The sequence below is a fragment of the Heloderma suspectum genome, chromosome 5, assembly GCF_057233095.1.
Source record: "Heloderma suspectum isolate Gila_16-S chromosome 5, 16-S_ref, whole genome shotgun sequence".
NCBI lineage: Eukaryota > Metazoa > Chordata > Lepidosauria > Squamata > Helodermatidae > Heloderma > Heloderma suspectum.
In genome coordinates, this window is record NC_139462.1 from 166,346,586 (window position 1) to 166,371,131 (window position 24,546).

General features: G+C 43.1%; 1 long non-coding RNA gene across 3 annotated transcripts in view; it reads left to right on the forward strand.

Annotated features, from left to right (window-relative positions):
- The first annotated feature begins 561 nt into the window (after positions 1-561).
- LOC146344797 (uncharacterized) overlaps positions 562-24,546 on the forward strand; it is a 124,116-nt gene continuing 100,131 nt past the window's right edge. The window contains exon 1 of one of the 3 annotated variants that reach the window (XR_014792318.1): positions 562-683. This is a non-coding gene — a long non-coding RNA (uncharacterized LOC146344797). Of the gene's footprint in view, positions 684-945; positions 1,045-24,546 lie in introns of those variants that run through there. The other 2 variants (XR_014792317.1, XR_014792316.1) reach the window with 2 other exon arrangements.

Genomic DNA, 24,546 nt, shown 5'->3' on the forward strand with positions numbered 1-24,546 from the left:
TTGAAAGGCGTTGAACTGAGAGGGGGGCGGGGAGGGATCTGGCAGGATGAGCGTGGGATCGTCCCCCAGCCGGCACGCGCGCATGACGCGCCCCTCCCCCGGGCAGTCTGGCCCTCGCCCTCGCCCTCCGAAGGACCGCGACGCTAACGCAGCCGGAGGCGCCGAAGATCTCCGCCCCTTCGAACGGCGTCCGCAGCCCAGGCTTCCTCCCGCTGGCCGAGAGGCGGCGAATCAAGGGAAGGACCCTGAATTCGCACAACGCGGCTTGCGAGCCAGCCAAGCGGGCAGCCGCTCAGTCACGTGTAGCCGCCGCCGCCGCCATCGCCCACCCAGTTCTAGAATGCTAATAAGCTGGGGAGTTCCAGACCCGAATGCGGCGGGGCTGAGGGTTCTTCCCCCGCCGCCGCCGCCGCCCCCCCCGCCGGGAACCACCCGGCTCCGCAGTGTAGGGCGCAGTGCTGTCACCTGACCGCCGGGCGCGCCGCCCCTCCCTTCCCCCATAAGTAAAGGAGGAGGGAATGGTCGCGCCTGGTCTATGACACCGCCGCCCCTCCCCTGCGCGATCTCGACCGGCCAGCCTCCCAAGCTCCGGGAGCTTCTGCTGCCGCCGCCAGAGAGGACTCCCGGTCGGTCGCGGCAGCCACCGCCACCGCCACCGCCCAGTGCTGCGCTGCCCTAAACAGGTGAGTCAGTCCACCGTCGCTTTCCCTGTGCGGCAAGGGGAGGGAGGGAGGAAGGAAGAGGGGAAGACCCTCTGCCTCCTCCGCGGTGGGCGCAAAGGCTGCCACTGCGAGTCTTGAGTCGCGTTTGCCCGTTTCTGCGGGGCTCTCATTGGTTTCGATGCTCCGGAGTTGGGGGGGGGGCGGGGGAGGAGAGGGCTTTTGAAACAGGCATGGATTTGGGAAGTGGGTGTTGGACATCCAGGGAGCCGCAGGTAAAAGTGTATGAGAGAAGACACCATTATACCGGAGATCAGCCTACAGAACCGACCGCTGGCATATGCCTAGAATCTTTAACTAAAATATGGAATCTCTCTTTTTTAAGGTAATGGGAGGTTTCCCTATCGATACCTTTTGCTTGTAGAGTATTGTAGAGGTTAAGGACAGGAAAGCCGATAGAGGTGGCCCGATAGAGGTGGGTTTGTTGTATGGCTAAAAGCAACAACAACCTACAAGTTTTACAAAATGTAAGAAAATTGACTAATAAAAAAACAAAACAAAACACGGATGGGGCTGTTCTATAACCCCACGGGGGGGAAAAAAACATTTAAACTAATGTGGAAAAGAATGGAAAGATCTTGCCTATTCTCTGAATATGTGCATTTTATGGTTACTTGATTTTGAGCTTTCCCTTCTTACTCTCTATTAGGAACAAAGATATGTGTATATCTGTGAAAAATATAAATGTTGGGGAAATGGGGGGAATGACTAGGAAGCAATCCCCTTTCTATGAGCCACAGAAGTGTATGTCAAGTCATGAAAATGCAGATGGGAAAGAAAAAGAAGCAGTGGTTTCAAATAGGGGAGAATTGTGAGCGAAGAGGCATTAGGGGCAACTAACACTGCAATTTTCCACATGTCTACTCAAATGTGAGTCCTGCCGCACCCAACGAGGCTTACTCCCAAGAAAGTGTATATTGGAGGGCTGCAGTCCTACACACACTTTCCTGGTGGCAAGCCCCATTGAATGCAGTGGGACTTGCATTTGTAGACATGTATAGGATTGCACTGCAAGAGGCATATAAGATCAAGTCACATCAGAAATTGTGTGTAAATTATTAAGAATTGACAGCTTGGTTATTTCTTTGGGATGCTATATTTGCAGGGGAAATGGACAGATAAAAATCCAGGGATGTGCAAGCATGGGTGTGCCAGTCAGTGAGACATTTTTTTTTGCCAGTGTTGTATCTCATGATTCCCCTGTCTGGGCTGCACATTGGCTGACTCCAGAATGAAGCCAGAGAGAGTGCAAGGGCTTGACTTTTGCCAGCAAACATTGATAGACATAGAACAAATGAGTAGGATGAGATAACACCCAGTGGGTGTGTTCTTCTCAGAGACCCATGTTTGTCCTTGGCCAAGCAAAAGTCATAAAGAAAAGGTTGCCTTAAAAAAAAAAAAAGGGGGGGGAGAAGAACCCAATTAAAGCTTAGCAGAACTGGAAAAAGGAGCAGTGCAGAAGACATATGAACCCTATATTTTGTTTAGGTATGAAGAGAAATTCATTAAAGCTACAAAATGGTTACATCTTTGTAACACAGCCTTCATGATGCAAAATGACAATACAGTGAAGAAGCTTAAGATTTGGGTTTGTTTCAAGAAAGGCTAATGTCTAGCAGAGAGACATTCAGCAATTGGGTTCTCAGTTGTAGGATTAGTTGCTGTCAAGCTGTTTTGAAAGAAGTATGCAGTGTGTGTGTGGGGGGGTGTAGATTCAGAGGCAAGCTAAATTGGGCCAGTTTCGTTGATTTCAGTGGGACTACAGTTGTTTCCTTCCATAATATTTTCAAGATCTATGCACTGACGAAGAACCTTGTTTGAGATATAGGGTCAGATCATCAGTGTGGGTTGGTATTAGTATTGAATATTTAAGGTCTGTTTAATGAACTTCATTTTAATGAGCATCTACTTCCATGATGCTGCTGATGAAATACTATCTCATGTACATCCCAATCCAATTCTGCATTAGATTCTAAACTGAATATGTAGTGGCCTTGTAACTGGCCCTTCAGAGGAAGCCTCACTGAACACAGTGGGATTTACTTCTGTGTAAACATGCATTGGATCAATCTGTAAAACCATCATGACTGGTTGACTCAGAAGCCCCATTCTAGAACATGGGGTGTGTACAGGACTTGAATGCACTGAAAGGGTTGGAATCCATGTGGCAAGGTAGGTGTCAGTCTGCTATAGCTTGCATCCTGGTTTGCTTTAGCTAGGATTCTTATGTCTTTTTTCCCCTTAAGAGGAAAGGTTCTCAGAATTCACTTGGATATATTTTAAGAAAGCCAAGCTTCCTTAATTTAATTTACTAAAGGCTCTCTTTACAACAACGTTCTCTGATAAAACATATAATTTTGGATGTAATTGCTTGTAGAGTCTGCATTGACAGGTATGAAAATTTATGTTGTGAATATAGATGTTAGCACTGATATAAAAAAAAGAGAACACATTTGGTTACCGGGTGAGGTGGGGGGTCAGTCGCCACCGCAAGGATAATTAGAAGTGTGATGGATACAAGATGTTTATGAACATGTGCATGAAAGTGCCTTAAGAATACTAGCATCAAAATGATTAATGCCTTTATAAAAACCTATGCTGTGTGATTTATAGCTATGGGGGCCATTCCGGAACTATGGTTCTGTTTGCCCTGTAAGTGCTGCATTAGAATGTTCTGGAACAAAACAGCTCTTCAAGTTGTCTCAGTGAATACGTGCATAGAGTTATGGATTGGAGCATTCCAGAACACCCACTTATTGCTAAATGGCCATTCAAGCTGAACAAACAATTAACTTTTCAAACTGACACAGCAAGTCCAGGGCCAGAATTGTGGCAGTACAGAAATGGAGCTCTTATAAGGTTACATTAGCTAAGCTTTCGGTATATAGCTTTGGCAACATGAGCATTGGGTAGAGTGTAAAGCAATGTGAAATTGTGCTCGGTAGGTTTTCTAGACACATAGAAGAACTGTAGTTAATATGTTGATAGGTTTCGAACAAACCAGCTTCTTGTCTTTAGCTCCCCTCTTTAACATTGAGGAAATAAAGAAACACACTGAACATCTAGATACATGAAATTCCATATGGGATAGCAAAAGAATAATACCTTTATTAGGGCCAACCAAAAATCATAAGATGGTTTTCAAGCTTTAGAGATTACCAGAACTCTTCAGGTTGGATGCTAAGAAAAAATAAAAGGCGTGGTGGTGCAGAGAAAGATGTTGCTTGGCATTTCAGAAGCCCCAATCTGCAGTCTTGCAGTGTATCAGTCTTGAGATGAAATGGAGGAGTTGTTTTTCAGACTTAATTAGGTTCGATTGTACCTGGTGCAAAAGATCGCTGCTTGCAGGAAGGCATGCTGGGAGAAAGAAGCTATGGCTATTCCTCCTCTTGAAAATATAATAGCAACAGTTGTTCAAATCTGGCTATAGATCTGTCTTTCCCAACTGCCACCCTCCAGATGTGTTGAACTACAACACCCATAATCCTCAGCCAACATGAGGAAGGCTGCTCTAGATAAGTTGTATGACTGCTGTAATTAGCAAAAATTGCCTCCAGGTAACTAGGAAGAGGGGGCACCCTTTGGGGGCCTTCTCTGTTGTTCTGTGTATACTCACTCGCAAATAAACCCTGTTGAACAGAGTGGGACCAACCTCTTAAATTGATACACGCAGGACTTCTCTGCACACAACAAGTATGTGCGAGTGGGGATGCTCACTCTTTTAGGTGTGCTAGTAACTTCTGGGGATTTATTCACAACACTGTCTTAAACTATTTTTGTTATTATGGATTACGACCGGCCTCTGAATTGCTACTTTTGGCACACCAATCCCTATGGGGATTTTTTTATTACTTTGAACAAAAGACTCATTGTTTTAAATGTTGCTTTTGAAAGTCCCCTTAGTTTAAAAAGCAGTATGTGGGATGGGCAGCAGAGTGGGTGGGTGCTGCTGTTTGTGAAAGAGAAGCCCCCGGGTGCATTAAGCAAACTGCACTGTTCTCTTGGCTCCCTGTCAGCCATTTCTCATTCTCAAAATATAGTCAGGTAATAGGTGTCTTAACAAAAATCTACAAAGAAGCTGCTGTATTCTGTTGCAGATTAATTAAGGTGAGCAAACAGAGTTCAACTGTGTCTGTGTTCAATATTCTAGTGCCCATTTTATATGAATTTATGTATGCTTAGTTTTATTTAAGTCAAAAGTCTTGGGCTTCTGTAACTGGGAGCAAGAATGATCAGATCTATGCTACAACTTCCAACTGGCTTTATACCAGCTTTAACTATCATGACTTTCCCCAAAGAAGCCTGGAAATTGTATTCTTGTGAGTGGTTGAGTATTTTCTGATGACTATTTTGAGTGCCATTACAGAACTAAAATTCCCAGGGTTATCTGAACCTGCTCATTCTATCATGCTCATTTCAATCTGGAGAGCCATGTGTGTGTGTTTATAATGTGCAGAGCCACAATGCATGTAGTTGAACACTTTAGCCCATGATAGAAGTAGAAGCTGGAATCAAGACTGAAAAAGAATGTTGCATGATCATTCTTGCACTGAGAAATATTCATATTTTCATATAGAAGTCTAAAACTGTAATATAAGAGGTAGCCCTAAGTGTCTTTTGCTTGGCTGATGAAGAAACTGAACAATACTTGTATTCTGACTGTTTTGAGGAACTGAATCATGCTTGTATTCTGAATGTTAGTCATAATTATTGTTAACATATGTACACATTGCTTTACTCTCTAAAAACCAGACAGTTATTGAAATGTCAAATTTGGATCTACAGCTGGAAAAAAAACCAGCCCAGGAAAATTAGAACATCTCTAGACAAGCTTTTATCCTTTTGAGTGTTCCAAGATGGAGTGTTCCATCTTTAGCCGTTTGAGTGTTCCATTTTATTTTATTAACTTTTATATTTTGATTTTTTTTTTTTGCTGTTATCTGTGGTTGTTGGCTGTTATAGGTTTTTCAGTTTTCAGGATTTGCATATCAATGGATCTTCTCTTAATTAACTGTGATAAAACAACCTAAAATTTCTTTTAAGTTATTTTTTCTTTGAGGATGGCAATTTTTCAGCACTTGCCAGCATGTACATTTTTTTTATGTAATGGTGCTGAATTTATTTTGTTTCTGCACATATGTATTTGTCTTTCAAATTGTTCATGTTCACATTTTTATATTATTTAAATATAGAGTTTAGAAAGCTATGTGCAGTAATAGAAATACTCAGTGCCAATATATCGATCCTATCATTGTTAACTATGGAATATTATGTGGCAGTACTGTTTGCACTGATACACATTCACTATGTCTAGGTGACACTTGTTAGTTCCTTTTTTAAAAAAGTGTGAAATTATTTGAAGATAATTGCTCAAGAATGTTTTAGTTGCCAAAGTTGACACTTTTTCCTCACAGTTATGAAAAAGAAGTAATATTCTTTTCCTTAGCCATTTTTACTCTTTTTTTATGCACAATTGGGTTACAAGTGACTTATGTGTGTATATATGCTAAAAGGCTGCACACAAATGGAGAATTCGTTGAAAGCTGCTGTAAATACAATAATCTTACAAAACAGAAAACATTAGACCGTCTTAAACTGAACTGGGTGGGGCACAATGCAGTAATCAACTCTCTGCCTTTTGTCTGGTAAAATGGCTTGAGATGAAGTTCTTGTCTATCAGTCATAATTTTGCATGACCTTTAAAAGACACAGAAACAAGTTCATGTTCCTTTTTGTTGCCATGCAATATGCGACAATATTAATGCATTGCCTTGACTTTTGCTGCTTGGGTTCCTCTCTCAGCATGACTTGTTGAGGTTAAACATTGAAATTTGATTCTGTGCATGTTAATCCCATTACTTCAGTGTTGGGGTGAGAGTAATTTCATTTGTAAATGGTTTGTTTGCCAAGATATTATTTTTTGTATGATGTCATGAATGAGGCAACTAGCTAACCAACAACTTCAAATGGAAACCTGGGAGAATATACAAATATTCATGCTTGGACATATAGCTTTGAGAAGCTCTATTATTACTGGAAAGTTACAGGAAATCTGTACAGTTCTGTCCATTTTTTTTAAAAAAGTAGACATTTTAACTGTTACTTGGTAATATTTTTAGAATCAAATGCATTTTTCTAAAAAAAAAAAAAAAGTCTTCTTAATTCACTTGTTGGACAAAAAACATTAAAATATTCTCACAGGTTTAACATTTAGGATATTGCTCTAGTAATTTTAGTTATTCTTTTTCTTTAAAGGACTTGATTGGTTCTGGCAAAGTAACAGTAGTTAAATAACTAGAAAAATATTGCAATACTTCAGTACATGGCACATACTAGTTTCTACTAGATTCTTTGTGGGTTGCCATATGTCCCTTAAAACTGAATATTCACAGTTCTATAGAACATAATGAATGTTCCTCATTTCAGAACAGTACAACTGGCTCAACAGCACTTTAAAGGAGAGACCACTTAATTTCTTATTTATTTACTGTTTTGATCTTGTAATCCCAAGAGTAAACTCACACCACCAGAGTAATCATGTGAACAGTTAATGGTACAAGAGGAGCAGAGGGTCTTATTCACACAAGAGATTTAGAATGGTTCAACTACTATTTCCTCTTGTCCAGGATCCTTGGGGATTGTAGCTAGGTGATATGAGGAAGCCAGGAATCACCCCCAAACCAAAGCTGTCTGGGTAATTCACAAGACAAAACTTAAACCATTAAAATACAATAACATGGTAAAGCATGATATAAAATCCTTGCATTTAAAGCAGAACAAAACCAAAGTAAAAACCAGGGTAAAAGCCAGCAGCATTGCAAAATTTGAAAAACACACTAATGCAATTTTGAAATCTAAAGGGAAAAAGATCTTCACCTGGCACCAAAACATCCACAACGTCACTTCCAGGGAAGCCTCTCTGGGGAGATCATTCTACAACCAGGGTGCCACCACTGAATAGCTACCCACCTTCTTTAGTTAGCCTCACCTCATTTGGCAGGGGCACCTGGAGAGGGCCTCTGTAGATGATCTTAGGGACCGGAGAGGTATATAGAGAAGGAGATGATCCTTCAGCTAACCTAGCCCCCAGCCATTTAGGGCTTTAGGTTAATACCAGCACATTTAGGATAATACCAGCACTTTGAATTGGTCCTGGAAACAGACTGGCAGCCAGTGCAGATCATAAAGACCTGGCCTAATATGATCAAATTGGCCAGTCCCTGTTAACAATCTTGCTGCCCTCTTTTGTACTAGGAGCTAATGTTTCCTGACCATTTCTAAAGGCAGCCTCACATATAATGCATTGCAGTAATCCAAATGAGAGGTTAGCAGAGTGTGAATAACTGTAGGTTTTTCCAGATAGGGTCACAGTTGGTATATCACCCTAAGCTGATGAAAGGTGCTCTGTGTCACCAAGGCTACCTGTGCTTCCAGTGACTGTGCTGGATCGAAGTGCACCCCAAACTGCAAACCTGATTCTTTGGAGGGAATGCAACCCCCTCCAGAACAAGTTGAATGTCCTTCATCCAGGCAGAAGAACCACCCACTAACAGTACCACTACCTTTTCTGGGGTTGGGTCTTAGTATACTGGCCCATATCCAATCTGTTACCACCCCCAGGCACTAAGAAGAACATAAGAGTCATGCTGGATCAGACCAAGGGCCCATCTAATCCAGCATTCTGTTCACACTGTGACCAACCAGCTGTTAGCAACTGATTCAGAACACCCACTGCCTCACCTGGATTTGATGACAGGGAGGGAGAGATCAGTGTCATCTGCATATTGGTACATCTTAGTCCATATCTCCAGATGACCTCCACAGTGGTTTCATGTAGATGATGAACAGTATGGGGGATAAAGTAGAGTCCTGTGGCACACCGTAACACAACTTCCAAGGAAAAAAGCAATAATCCCTCAGCACCACCTTCTGAAACTGGCCATCCAAATAGGAGCAGAATCACTACAGTGCAGATAGTCTATCCAGAAGGATATCCAGAAGAAATATAAGGCACTTTGGAAAGGATTAATCTGGAGTAGAGATGTAGAAGGGAAAGGGTTGGGGGAGTGGGCACGCACACACAAACACACACACCCTGTTTCTGTGCTCTAAGTCAATCCCTACTAAAGTGGAATTCCTTTACAAATAAAAAACAATATTACGATTCCTAATGTGCACATAACATGTCACTACAGTGCAATCCTATGCATACTTATTCAGAACTAAGCTCTCTTGATTTCAGTGGTACTTGCTTCCAGGTGAGTGTGTATAGAATTGCAGCTTTAGCCAATTAGATCACTTACTAAATGACCCCACTTGTCAGCTGTGGCCCACAAAAATCTTGCTCAAGATATTAAATCTTGTATCACTTCTGGGGCTTATGCTTTCAGATCGCTGGAGGATAGACATTCCAACGCTGGGAGAAACCATTGGGAATACTTCAGAGGCTGCAATCCCATGCCTATGTGCCTGGCAGCAAGTCTCATTGAAACTAATGGGGCTTGCTTTTGAGTAGACCTGCATAGGATTGCACTGTCAGTGTGTCTTTGTAGTCCATACTTGGCAGAAGGGAAGATACTGGCTGTATCGTTATATTGTGGTTTTAATGCTTTTATATTTTATGTTGTTTTATCTTGCACTTTCTGGTTTTAATTTTTGTGAACCACCCAGAGAGCTTCTGCTATTGGGCGGTACAGAAATGAAATGAATAAATAAAGACACCGCCCCAAAGGCCCTTTCTTCTTGGCTTAGAGAGATCTGTGATAAGTTGTAAGGAGGTTGATATAGCTCTGTACACTGGCTTCTGGTCTGTTTCCAAGTCCATTTCTAATTCCTGATCATCACCTTTAAAAGCCATGGATGTTTTAGGACTAGGGTGTCTGAAGGACAGCCTCCTACCACTTGAGCTGTCACACTGACTCAGGTGATCGCAGGAGGCACTTTTCTGCATCCCACAGGCATCAGAAGTTCCTGAAAATTTTATTTATTTATTTACTTACTTACTTACTTATTGATTGATTTCATTTCCACTGAAGCTCTCTGGGCAGTTCACAAAATTATAACCAAAAAGCACACAGTAAAACAATATAAACTATAAAAGCGTTAAAACCACAATATAACAATACAACCAGAATAAAATATATAATATATAATATTATATAATATATATAATATTATATAATTATAATATTATACAATATACATTATATATAATATAAAATGATGTTATTTCCAATTTTTAATATACATATATGAATTTGTATGAAATTTATACAACTTTCCTGCAATTATACATGGGCTGCAACAAAAGTGGACCAAATATCCAAATAAGTATCCATTTGAAGGTGATGTCTATATGCCACCCTTTTAAATATTGAAAGCATTATAAGGTCCTCAATCCATTGCATTATAGGAGGTGAGCATTTATCCTTCCAATGTTATAATATTAGTATTTTAGCTGTCAAAAGGGTGCTGAGAATCCATTTATGCTAACCATTTGTTAATTTCCATGAAGCAGGTAAATAATTTAAAAGAGCATGTACATCAGTGAATATTAAAGATTGTTCCAGTAAAACATTTATATTTGTAATAAGCTCCCTGCAAAAAGAAGCAGCTACTGGACATTGCCAAAATACATGTTTAAAAGAAGCATTAGCTGTATTGCACTGCTAGCAATTAGCTGAATTAGACAATCCCTTATTAAACAGATGTTGCGGTGTCCCATAGACACAAAGCAAAAGTTTTTGCTGAATAAGACACAGTTTATGATGCATAGGCATGAAAGGTAGACACCAAAGCAGTGATCCACTGATTAGGCATTTTGTTGCGGTGCCCACAGCCACAAAATTCTCAACTGCACCCACAGGCCCAAAAAGATTGGGGACTGCTGGCCTAAGCCCTGCCCCCTGGAGGAACCCCAAGAGGTGTTTTAGGGCAGATTTAGGTTATGCCCACAGGGCAGGAGTTCTACACCCCTGGATTAGAGGCTTGCATTTTAAAAAATACATACATGCTGAGTTTTTCAGGATGCCTGTGCTGCACCCCAATGCACAAAGTTATGCCTTTGCTGTTGAATTGAAGAAAACAGCCCTGAATAGGAGTTCTCCACAGTCTTTACATCAGGGGTGGGTGGTCTCTGGCAGTCAGGAGCTGCATTGTCCCCCTGGGACCAGCAGCACCCACCCCCCACTGAAATTGCCGCTGAATTTGTTGCATTGGCAAAAAACACTGATTTTGGAAGGAAAGAAAGATCGCAGGGACGGTGCTTCCGGGAGCATGATTCCGCTTGCAGACAAGGCATGCTGTCTGTCCCCACACACCTTGTTTCCTTGCAAAATTGCCACGTTTTTGCCATGGGGGGACGGGATGCAACCCATAGGCCTATAGTTGTGACAAAACAAGCATCCAAATCTGTAAATTGAAATAATTGCTCAGTGACTTGCATACCTTTTTTTGATCATGAATTGCAGCTATGTCTGACTTGCAAATCTTATTTGCAGAGGCTGTTTGTTTGTCATTTAGTTTAAAATAGATTTTATTTTTTAAAAACTTTTCAACAATTCCTTTAATGAAAAGACAGATTGCTACATTATGTAACACGTGGCAGATAATGCAGGTAAGGGTATTCATTGGAAGAAAGGGTCAAGATTTTGCAAATGTGTGGTTTTATTCTTACAAATGTAACTCTTGTACAATAGATATTATTCTTCATAAGGAACAGCATCAATGGGTCAATTCAGTGGTCTGTCTATTCTAGTAGCTCATCTGTGGCATTGACTAGTGTAGGATACTTGAAGGATATGGCAGCCCTGGATACTAATAGTGTATTCCTTTCCTTGTTCTTCTTCTGCTTCCAGCAGTTCTAAGGCCTGGGGATAAATTCCCTCCCCAGTAGGAGCTGCAGTACACATAACCAATGTACAATCCCATTGTGTACACTTCCTTGGAATGGTTGGTTCTGCACAAGAACACATTCATTCTAGTGTGCAAATGTTCTTAGACTATTCTGCTAAAAAGAAAGGGACTTCAATTGGAGAAGAAGTTAAGAGTTCTCCAGGGCATCTATCTCTGAAATTTACTCTGGTCTTATAGATCAAATGGGGCCGGGGAGTGTAAGAAGTTATCAGACAATGGCTTAGGTGGTTTTGAAAAAGTCACTCATTTTGAATCAGGAAATAACTTGTAAACTAAGAGCTAACTTCATTTTTTTCTTAGCTTTAAATTAGATCCACTTAAATATATGCTAAGTTGGCTATCCATGAAAAAGCCTTTACTTCAATATGCTAGTGGTTTAGTGCTGATATGAGCTGTGTCAAAAGCAAGATCTCCAGCAGTCTTGATCCAGACAAAAGCATTCAGGCGGATGATCCATCTAGTGTTGACAGTGGTGAGATTAGAGGCTTCAGGACATTTTATGTGCACGCACGGGTACTGGGTCAGGTACCATCCTGAGCCACTTACATTTTATATTCTGGCCACTTTAGGGCCTAAAAAATTACAAATGCACTCACAGACCTGAAAAGCTTGCCTATCCCTGCCTTGGGCCAACAAAGGAGTTAGTTATATTCTAAACTACATAAACTCATGAATCATTACAACAAAGAGTCTTGTGGCACCTTAAATTCTAACAAATTTATTCTGACATAAACTTTTGTGGATGATAGCCTTAATCTTAAGAACTCCTCCTCGTAGCTAAAGCTATCAATTATGGCAGAGTTCCATAACTTAATTTAGGGGCATAATTTGGTGGTGATGCACGTGTCTCTCACAGCGGCTTGCCACATAATGTCCCAGGTTCAATTTCCAGCAAGGGGACCTTGGAGTGCTGCTACCAGCCAGAGCAGACGGCACCTAAATAGACCAATTAATGGTCTGTCTCTGTATAAAGCAGTTTCATATGATCAAAGCCCATGTTACATTATATGAAAACATACGCTTACCCCCATTTAAAATAACTCTGGATGCCCCCAATTAAATTTAAATTCAATTAAATTTTAATTTAGATGTTATTCTGATTTATTGGAAAATGTCAGTTTTAGTGTCCCGTTATAAATAACCTGGGTTAAATGAAATTAGTTTAATGCAAGCAAACTTGTGAATCTACACCAGTGATATTTTTCTGGAGAAAAAGGTACTGCACATCTTGGATTATGCTTCCTAGGGAGTAGATGGCAATTAAATTGTAATGAAGAGCATTAAAATAGTGGACAAACTCTATTTATCTATCTATCTCCAGTGAGTTCCACCAAAAAAAGCACTGATCTACACTTATAATCCCTTGTTACAATCATAATCAATTACCAAACATTTATTTTATTGAATTTGTCTTCTATATTAAAAAAAATACCATGGGAGATGGTAATCTTCTGAAATTAGGGTGACAAACGTCAAGTCATGCAGAGAGGGAGGCTATCTATCCCACTCCCTTCCCTATACTTCTCATCACTATGTTCTCAGACAGAGTTGTTTTGTTCTTGGGATTAGGCCGACCTCAGAGAGGGTGTAAAGGGGGTGTGCCAGTGGACAGGGAGGGGAGGAGACTGGGGAAGCAGGGATATGATGTACCCTGAGGTCTCCTTTTCTCCCATTCCGACACACCCCAACTAGATGGGTGAAAAAGCCCATCCAGCCAAAATGCAGAGTGGGAGGAGCACAGAGCCAAAGATCGCCTCCGCTGCTCCTCCTGCTCTGCATAGGATTGCCATAAGCTCCCAAATTTGGAGGCTTACAGGCATCACCATAGGATTGCTCCATTGTTATTCTTTTGAGCATCATGCAGTAGTTTATGTAAAGCTATTACCCCTGGTCTTTAGTTACTCTGTTTATGAGTTGTACTGAATCAAGAGAGGAGACCTGATTAGGAAGTCATGGAAGACCATTTTCTAAATTTCCGGAACATTTTTGCCCAAGTATTCAATATTCAGAGTGTTTTCTCAGAGATTTGGAACAAGCAAATCTCTTTTGGCAGCTGTTAGTCCTACAGTGATGGGATGCCAGATGAAAAAAAAATGCAGCATTGCACACTGGGCATTATCAACATTCTTCATCAGGAATGGAAGTACAATGGAATGAAAAGAAATGGGATTCTGACATAGAATCAAACTCAAAAGAGAATGACCCAGTTCGCACGTAACAGCTGCAAATCTTGGGTTAATTAACCCAACTTTTGCCACGGTTATGTGTTGCCACCATTTTGAATATGCAACCTCTGATTGGAGTTTATTTCATGACATGCGAACCCGGACCCTATGGGTTAATCATAGGATAAACAACCCACAGTTACCCTAAGAACTAATTGTAGGTTAACTGTGGGTTGTTTAACCCACAATTAATCCATAGTTTCTGGGTTCGCACGTCACAAAATAACCTCCGATTGGGCTGATTGGACACTGTATAATCAAAACGATGGTGGCATGTGCCAGGCATGTGACCCGCCAAATTGTGGCTTAACCCATGATTTGCTGGGTTGCATGCTCAGTGCATTCCCCACCATTTTGAATACGCAACCTCTTAATACACCTGATCGTAGTTATTTTGTGATGTGCAAACCCAGACACTATGGGTTAACCATGGGTTAAACAACCCACAGTTAAACCATTTTTATTTTATTACATTTATATACCACCTTTTTTCCTCTTGCAAGGAACCTGAGACGGCTTATGTGGTCCTCCTCCTCTCCATTTTATGCTGACAACAACCATGTGAGGTAGGTGAGGCTGAGCATGAGCGACTGGCCCAAAGTCACCCAGTGAGCTTCATGGCTGAGTGGGAACTAGAACCCAGGTCTCCTGAGTCTCAGTCCATCACTCTAACCACTACCCCCATTATTTGCGACCGTTATGTGCAAACAGCCCTATGTGGTATTTTATCCCGGCCCGCCCTACCTTAGGGAGAGAGAGGTGGCCACCTCAGGCAGCAGATAGCGGAGCTGGGGTAGTGGCAGCAGTCCACCTATCATTCAGTGACATTACTAGACATGGACTATTGAGCACAGCCTCCACATCCTGGTGGCAACCCAGAAGACCCCCAAAGAGGTGGTGGCACTTGGGCAGTGTGTAAGCAAAGTGCTACAGTAGGACTGCAGCTGTGCTTCATTTTACTTTAAATAATTTCTCCACAAAGTGAGAATGGCTGAAGTAGCTGCCAATCAGGCCTTTCACTCACCCTCAGGCCGCTCCAGTGCTCTCTCATTGGCTGCATGCCCCCCAAACGGCATCTGATTGGCTGAGCTAGCTGCCACTCTAGCTCTAGGGAGATGATTTAAATTAAAATGGCACTCAATTGCAAGCTTGGAGTCAGACAGCAGAGTGCTTTGTTTTCTATCGTGTGCCCACCAGCGACAGCCTTATCTTCTTTGCCAGCCAAGGGAGGGGAGCCAAGCCAAGCCCAGCACAAGAGCCAAGTGACCTCGCATCCTGTGGTCAAAAGAAAAAAAGTAGCACAGTAGCAACAGGGAGTGATGACTGGCTTGCTGGCTGGCAAGCAAGCAAGTGCTAGCAGTGATGAGAAAGAGGATGAAGAGCAAGAGCAGCTAGTGACAAAGGTGGTGAGAAGGTAGACTCATTGAGGGAGGGGACCCATTGAGGGTGTCTTGCTCAAGGGCCCACAAAAACCTGGAGCCAGCACTGATGCAGACTGAGGGAATACAGACAGATTTACCAAGTGGTAACTTACCACAGTGCAGCCTTCCCCAACCTGGTGTCCTCCAGATGACTAGGACTACACATGTTCCCATGCTGGCAGGGGATAATAAGAGTGGTAGGATGACAGACTACCAGGTTGAGGAAGGCTGCCAAAATGTGTATACAATCTGTACTTGATTACAGGAAGCTGAATCTGCTGAATGATTCTACTGAAAAGTCTTGTGTTGGAAGGCATGAGATATGACTTCAATATCCAGGGTGGCCCATTCACAGATGCCATGGGTGGACAACCTCTGGCCTGCAGAGGTTGCCCATCTGGATCATAGAAGCTTGGGCTCCTTCTGTGAGCCCTGCCTACTGCCCTCCCTAAACCCTGCTCCCTAGCTTGAAGGCTTCTGGGACCTTTGGGAGAAGGCAGAGTTAGGAATCCCCTTCTTCTCATACTGGTCAAATGGTGAACATGAATGTGTGAATCTGCCTTTAGGCAGCGCTTAACCCAAGCCAGAAGTCATCAGTGTTCAGCCCTGGAAGATCATAGAATCATAGAATAGTAGGGTTGGAAGGGGCCTACAAGGCCATCGAGTCCAACCCCCTGCTCAATGCAGGAATCCAAGTCAGAGCATCCCTGACAGATGGCTGTCCAGCCTCATCTTGAATGCCTCCAGCGTGGGAGAGCCCAATACCTCCCTAGGTAATTGGTTCCATTGTCGTATTGCTCTAACAGCCAGGAAGTTTTTCCTAATGTTCAGCCGGAATCTGGTTTCCTGTAACTTGAGCCCATTATTCCGTGTCCTGCATTCTGGGATGATCAAGAAGAGTTCCTGGCCTTCCTCTCTGTGACAACCTTTCAAGTAGGGATGTACGAAAGTCACTTACCTTTGCGGAGCTTGGATTTACAGTGGGGGGGAGGCGCTCCGTCCCTCCCCCCGGAATCCTCCCTGGGCCGGCTCTGCAATGGCTCCGTGGAGCCGCTGGCCAGGGCCGTCCGCAGCCGGAGTTCTGGCCGCAGACAGGCTGCTGCGGACGCAAATGGCGGACGCCGTAATGGCCTCCATTTGCATCCTGCGAAGCTGCCGTGATAGGCTATGTAAGTATTTATGTAGCCTATCACGGCAAGCCAAAAAAACCACAAAAACCAGCATACGCAAATGGCGGCGGCTAAGGCGGCCACCATTTGCGTTCCCTATTTTTAGCCGTTTTAGCCTACGTAAATATTTACATAGGCTATTACAGCGAAAAACAAGGGGAACGCAAATAGCATAGTGGGCACCATTTGCATTCCTCCCCCCCCCCCCGTTTTAGTTTCTATTACGGCGAAAAAAACTGAACGCAAATAGCGCCCACTACGCTATTTGCGTTCCCCTTGTTTTCGCCGTAATAGCCTACGTAAATATTTACATAGGCTAAAACGGGGGGGGGGGAGGAATGCAAATGGAGCCCACTACGCTATTTGCGTTCCCCTTGTTTTTCACCTTAATAGCCTACGTAAATATTTCCGTAGGCTAAAACGGCTAAAAATAGGGAACACAAATGGCGGCTGCCATAGCTGCCGCCATTTGCGTACACTGTTTCTTTGGGGGGGGGGCTTGCCTTTGGCCACGCAAAAGGCGTCCCTGCATTAGCCGTGATAGGCTACGTAAGTATTTACGTAGCCTATCACGGCTATGATGAAGAAGCGAATGGCGGCTGCAGGGCGGCTGCCATTTGCATGTCAGCGTGGACGGCAGCAGGTAAGTGCTCCGTTTTGCACGCCTTTCGTGGGTTGGGGGCGGGCGGGGGCTTCGTTCCGCCACAGATTTCAGGGGGCCAAATGTACTGGCATTTGGCCTTACCGAGATCCATGGCGGAATTGTCTGACATCCCTACTTTCAAGTACTTGAAGAGCGCTATCCTATCTCCAATGTGAAGTAATAGAGTGGTGGCTCAGTATGTACCTTGGTCTGGTGACTCAGATTATTCAAGTGCCTGCAGATGGAGCAAATTATAAATACTGCAAGTAGAAAAATACTGTAAATTATAGGCTGACCCCTAAATGTTGCAGAGATCCTATCACTCTACACCTAATAGGGAAAGTAGGCCAATCCCGCCTTCAGCTTTCAGACAGGTGGAACATAATGGAGAGAAGTGAACCATGAGATGTTCCAGAGACAGACATGGATATCTGTGCATTTATCTATATTCATTAGTGACTAGAAATCTGCCTAATTATTTCAAATCAATAAGTGAAATTTGGCACCTTTCTAGTCTCCACTTCCCATTCCTCCATTCCTCCCCTCCGAACTATAGCACACAGCAAATAGGCTGTACTTTTCCCCTTTTCCCGTCTTCTCTTTCACCACAGGCATTTGCCTCTTCCATCCATCTGTATCTTACATTCCTCCTTCTTAGCGCACTCCCTACTCTGTCCTTTTTCGTTCAGCCATCCTGGCTCCTGAGTCTTCTTGCCATTCAGCTTTCTTGGCCTCAGACTAGGGCTGGCTCCAGATATTAGGGGATGGCAGCAATGGTTCCTGGGTGGGCTCCTTCTGGTATCGTTATCTCCCCTAACTGGCTTATCATTGGTGATGGCTGTCTGTGATGCGCAGCCACAAGTAGGGATGTATGAGAAATTTGTTTCAGTTCGTTTTTACCTAGTTCTCACCTTCTGGACAGAACAGGGACTCGGACACAATCTGCAGTCGAACTTTGTGCATTTCCAAATGTGCAATGTGATTCTCAGGCCAAAAATGTACAGCCTATTTGCTGTGCAAATACACAAAAATGAAAAATGCGCACGCATACACTTTTATCAGTGGGAGAGCAATGCATACATTGCAAAGATACGCACAACTGATGTGCCTATTTGGAAAAATACGCACAAAAATGCACACAGATTTTCATGCAAAAAGAAAAAAACCAAGCCCGCAATCTGATATGGACTCAAGTTAGAACAAACTTTGAGATGGAATTTGGAGAACTTTGGTGAGCTTGGGTTTCGCTGATTCACACATCCCTAGCTACAAGACACTCACCACTGTAACTACTCAGCCCCCATCTACACAAGCCTTTTACTCCAGGGCAGCTGCGAGTCAAGGTCCCTCAGGACAGACGACGCAGTTGCCTCTTCGCAGCCATCCGTTGCTTTCTCCCAGAAAATGCGGATTTCCAAGGAGGTGTTTTGCTGTGATGTTTTTCATTTGCTGAAGGTTTCCCCGTGGTTGCGAGCCTTCTGTCCCTTCCCCAGACTGACTTCGCATTTTGCAGTGGATGTGTTGTAGGCGTGCGTAGTGCTTGCATCACTCTGTGACACTGCTTTACTCCCCTCATCCCTTTGCAGCTGTGCAGTTACAGAGGCACAGAGAGGCGTTTTCATTTATTTAATCACATTTCTGCAGCTTCATATCTTCACAATGGTTGCTTTGGGACTCGGTGCCCAAAGGCTAGGAGGGTCTTGGGGGAGGACCAACTTTGTTCCGGCCACCATTTTGGAGCGATTGGTAGGCATGTACCACTCACACCTGTGAGTACGAACCATCGCAAAAGTCTCAGGCTGGGGAACTGACAAACAGATGATGTGGAAATGAAGGAGCACAGAACACCCACTTTTTACCTAATTTGGGACAGAAAGACACAACAGAACCCCTAAAATACAAAACAGCCACTGAAGTGTTGCACCCTCATGCTCACTGGACTGCAAAGCTGTATATTAAAGTATAATGGCAAAAAAGAAAAGGCGCATGTCAGAGTCTGTTACGGAAGCCTGCAGTAAATTGCCAGTGTATCCCAGTAGAAGCTAATTCAAAGCTGAAATGCTCCGTAGTTGCGACGAGGTGAAGGGTATAAGCAGTGCCATGTAGACGGAGCCTCACAGTGTCCTAATGCAAAGTCACTGTGGAGCATTCTAGACTATTAATGGTGGCTTCTCAGCGGCCCAGTATTACTACTCAGTAAGTCCAGGCCTTGGAGACAGGGCAGGCACGATCACCCCCTGCTGGGTCCAGGGATGCTGGGTTCTAATGTCAGGCCTGCCCCACACTTCCAGTGTACAGGCTCTCCTATCTTTGAGACTGGCATCAAGTTTCCTCCAGCTCAACTGAACTTTCACTTCCCTACAGAAATCACCAAATGAAATCACTGCTTCATTTTCAAATACACATTTCACAAGCCCCACCCCAATTAACACTAAAATTCAAAAGTTACCAAGGTCACAATAAAACTAGTAAACTATAAACTCTATTATAAACAAAAGAAGCCTCTCAGTGCCTTCAGTATCAATCCGAGTCTGGTTGAGATCGATAACGTAGAGAAATGACACTCAGAGTTCTTGCAGGGTGCTCACTTGCAAACCACCAAAAAAAGTGGAGAAAAGATGATATACAAATTTCCATGTAATTGGTATATGATCATTTAGATGTATAGGTGCAAATTTAGAATTATTATTATTTCAATAGAAATACAGCAATTCTCACTATAGTGCAGAAGGCTTTGACCAGGGCAGTTTCCCCATGACAATGGGAGGAAACAGAAGGAGAAGCCAGGTGTGGCTTATTCAAAATTTTTCAAGGAGCTGGCTTTGTTCTGGGCAAGGCTCCACAGCAAGTGTATTGCACCAGTAAAAGTCACTTCACAGAACATACTCCCGGTGGGGGGGGGGTGTTGGAGTGAACATCATCTGATGGGCAGGGGTTGCTGAACCAATAACAGAGGCTTCCCTCCTCCAGGATCTCCCCCTCCCCTTTCACCTTTGATAAAATCCCAGGAGGTTTCCTCTGTGTCACTTCATAAATCACTCTCCTTCTCTCTCTCTCTCTGTCTCCCCCCGCCCCAACCCCAGCATTATTTACTCCATTAAAGAACATTCACTAAAGGAACACAGTGTGGTCCTTCTCCTGAAACTGACCATGCTGGGAATAGTCCCCTTCTCCCCTCCCCCCCCCGCCTCCCAGCATTATTTACTCCCTTAAAGAACAATCACTAAAGGAACACCATGTTCCTTCTGCCCTGGTCAGCCGATGATACAATCAGTTGATGCATCAAAGCTTTGACATTAAGGCTTCTAAATGTGTTCTTTCGATTCATGAGAATCTATTAACTCTGGGAGTGCACATTTCAGTGGAAGACTCATTGACCAGAATGGAAGTTACTTCTGAGTAGACACACATATGTTTGTGCTGGAAAAGAGAGAGAAAAAATGAAGGGATGGGAAACCATCCCCCTTTCTAACCCGATGCTGCACAGGATCTAGTGATTGAAGGTGGAAGTAGTGACTTTCGAATAGCAGTGAACCATACAACAGAGAATCACAGCTTTGGGAAAGCACGTTACAGCCTTTAGGGGATTTGTGCTTTAAAATCTGCTATTTCAATTGAGGGGGATCTCTGTAAATGCTGGTGTGCATGTTCAGGGGACAAGCCTCATTGAGCACAATGGGAACTACTTCTCAGGAGACAATCATTGGTTTGTGCAGGGACGGGAAACACAGAGGCAACACTGCTTGACTGGGGTCATGGTGAAAGGCACACCCCCGGGCAGGGCTAGCGCACCTGAGCTAAATGCGGGGGTTGGAGCATATAACAACTGTATCATGGAGAACCTAACTTAAGGGAAAGAATCAGACTTTAAGCAATCTCAGGAAATCCAGTGTTGCCGTGATAAGCTCCAGGGTAGCTGCTGGATGGCCATGACATCATAGATCCCTAATGACCCCCAAATGCAGCCTCCTCAGAGTAAATTACTCATGGAGACACCCCCCAGCTGACCCTTGTGCCTTCTTGTTCAGGCTGCTGTGCAGGGCTAACTGATAATGGGCAACAGTTCTTATGGTTCTTTATCTTTAAACTGGACTTGGACTGGACAGCCCTTCAAATAGAGGATGGTCCTCTGGCAGCCCTTCAAATAGAAGGCTGTCCTCTATAAAAGAGGACACCTAGCCACCTTAGTTCTTAGTTATCATGACCATTTCAGCGTGAGGCAGTTTGAAGTCCTTACATAGCTCTTTTCACTTCTGTCTAACAAATGCAGATTATACAGAAGATTTGCTTAATGTGCATCATTTATACCAGGCCAAGAATATTTTATTTATTTGAAGGCAGCAGGACTGTGTACATTCTTTGCTAAGTACCAAGGGATGCACATTCCACAATATCGGGGGCTGAATTAAATGGCTGATAACTCTAAAATCTTGAAGTGCTAAAAGCAGACAACTCTCTGGAAAAGGAGAGGGAGCAGGCAGCTGGGGGCAGGGGTCAACTTGCTATGGCACTAAAAGGTAAACAACATTAAGTACTATTGAAAATGTGATAACAATATAGAAAATAGCAATGATACTGTCACATCTTGAGCATTTTATACAATTGTAATGACTGTTAAAAAAGAAGAAAGGAGATGGTGTAGAAGAAGGTTGGTAGAATCAGAAAAACAAGGGAGAAACATCAAAATTGTACACTCGGAGGATGACTACAGAGAGGAATTACGAATGGTCAGCTGTCTGCATACAGTAGTTTAGCATACGTGTCAGTTTGTGGAACTAATTCCAGTGGCCCATACGCACCTGTAGTCACAACACTTGGAAATGGTTGAAGGCACAATGTTATTTTGCTGAAAACTGTATTAATTTTTAAAAGGAGGTACGTTCTCCAGCTTCAATTTACAGTACTGCAAACCACAAATTAGATGAAAATCCTGTAACTCTGCCCTTGCAACTATTACATGTAGCTGCCTTGTCCTTGTTATTTCACTTTCTCCTGCATTCTCTGGTTTTAAAGGTGAGATTGGGTTTGTTTTGTTTTGCTTGTACTTTCGGATCAGAGCTGTACTGTTGCCAAGTGTCATCACAGTAGTGGATAGCGGAACCACTTTCAGTGGAAGTTAGTTGCAAACATAAGTGGTTGACCAGCCACAGGAGAACACAGCCACTATTTTCATGAAGAGTCTGCAGGTTGCCATAAGTAAATTTGCAAATCACGTGACTTTGAGCTAATTTCAGAAGACATGAAGTTTAAGGGAGTTCTCCCAGATGAGAACTGGAGTAGGTGGATAGATAGATCACATGCCTCCTAGCAAACCCAGGAGCTGACCTGCAGGTATCTTGATGGCTGCTCTTCTGGTTCACCTTGTGACATCACTTACAATGGAGATCTTAAAAGAAAAAGGGGGAAGGAACTAGAAGGACAAGAATCACCAATGTACACATACATATTGTAGGGACAGATCACTGGCCCTACAAATCCTATGTGAGGACATATACTAATAATACTAGAAAGACTGAGGGTCAGGCTATGTGGTTAAAGCACAAAATAGAAATACTATTTCCCTGCATTGAAGATATGGCCTAGGAGAGATATTAGTGAAATACATGACATCAGAAATTATCCAAATTGGTATGTGTGCATGTGCGTGTGTGTGTGCGCGTGTGCGCATGGGGGGGGGGGGTAAAGGGAACCTTACTATAACAAGGGGACATCAGAGTGGATTGATTTAAATCAAGTTTCCCATTTGTAAATTCATGCAGTTCTTGAACAAGCATGCATACTACCTGGTTGTTGTAATAAAACATATTGGTTCACAACTAAATAGAGCCTTTATACTCCTTAGGAACATTAATACAAGACATTTGGCCATGCAGCCCACTTGCCTTTTGCACTACAGAATTGTCTAAGGATTACAACTAGATCAAGAGGCAGATTTCTGTTTGACTCTGTCTGTACACATACTATTAAATAATGCCTAACATTAGTATAGTGCTTTGAAGTGTTTAAAGCATTTCACATGTAAGGATTAAACCTAAATATTACAACAACCCTGTAAGGTAGTTTGGTATTATTCTTCCCTAGATTGTGGATGGGGGGAGGATGTCTGATGTTGAAACAGAAACGTGGTTTGTTCATAATGGCAGCATTTGGTGACAAATCGTGGGTTAATTAACTGCCATTAGATATGAACCACATTTCTGTTTCAGCCTCAGAGTGTCTCAGTCTTTCTGAATCCACTATTTGCAGGGATACATGCTGCATGTGAACCATTTTTGGTTTGCAGCAACAACCTACAAATGCCTCATTTGTAGGTTATTAGCATGATGTCTGAACCTGGGTTATGGCACTTTGGGTTATGTGTGGGTTAAACAACCCAAAGTTAACCCATGATTTGTTCTTAGGTTAACGGAACTTGTTCTTTGGTTAACTTAGGTTGTTTAACCCATGATTTGCTGCTGAATGCCACCATTATGTGCGAACAGCCTCTCTTGCTAAGACTACCCAGTGCGTTTATGGCAGAGGCAAAATTCAAACCAAGGTCTTCCTGATTCATAGCTTAGGCTCTTAGCCACTGTGCTACATCAGCTCAAATGCAAAAATACACATGCGAGTGACCTCGTTCATATTCTTGCTGAAGGCTGCAATTCTACGCATACTTATTTGGCAGTTCCCAGAGTGGGGCATGCTTTCAGGCAGACATAAGTAGGACGGGGCTGCAAGTGTCCAGAACCTTCCATAAGCAAATGCTTGTCGTTAACTGGTCAAAACAATACATCTCAGTGAGCAGAAAGAAAATGTCAGAGGGCTGGATTGGGATCCCGGGCCAGAGGTTCTGCATCCCTGTGCTAGTCCTGCATGCCAGAAGGAAGACCACAATGCATAAATACAATACATGACTTTCTTATCCTAATCTCTGAAGATTACCATCTCCCACGGTGTTTTGTAATATAGAAAAGCAGACTAAAAGCAAAATAAATGCTTGATAACTGGTCATGATTGTAACAAGGTATTATAAGTGTAGATTAATGTGTTTGTTTGCATTAAACTCATTTCATTTTAACCCAGATTGTTTATAAAGAGACACTAAAATTGACATTTTCCAATAAATCAGGGTAAAATCTAATTAAAAAAAAGATTTGGGGTTATCCAGAGAAAGTTTTCTGTGTGTGTCCAAGAACCTGGGAGAAGGGCAGGGTCTGTTCTCCCTGCCCAGGGTCGGTTCTCCCTGCCCAGGGTCGGCATAAAAGGTAGGCATAGTTGGGCACCTGCCAAGGGCCCATTCCCCAGCAGGGGCCCACAAACAAGCACCCTGTGGAGTTGCTCCTCCTTTTCGCCACTGCAATTTGCATGTTCACCTGTCTGTCTCTCTGGCCCAGAAAGTGGTGGTGGTGAGGTGGAGAAGCAGTAGATGCCACTGCCTACTGGCTCACTCAATCTCTGCCTGTCCACCCAGCA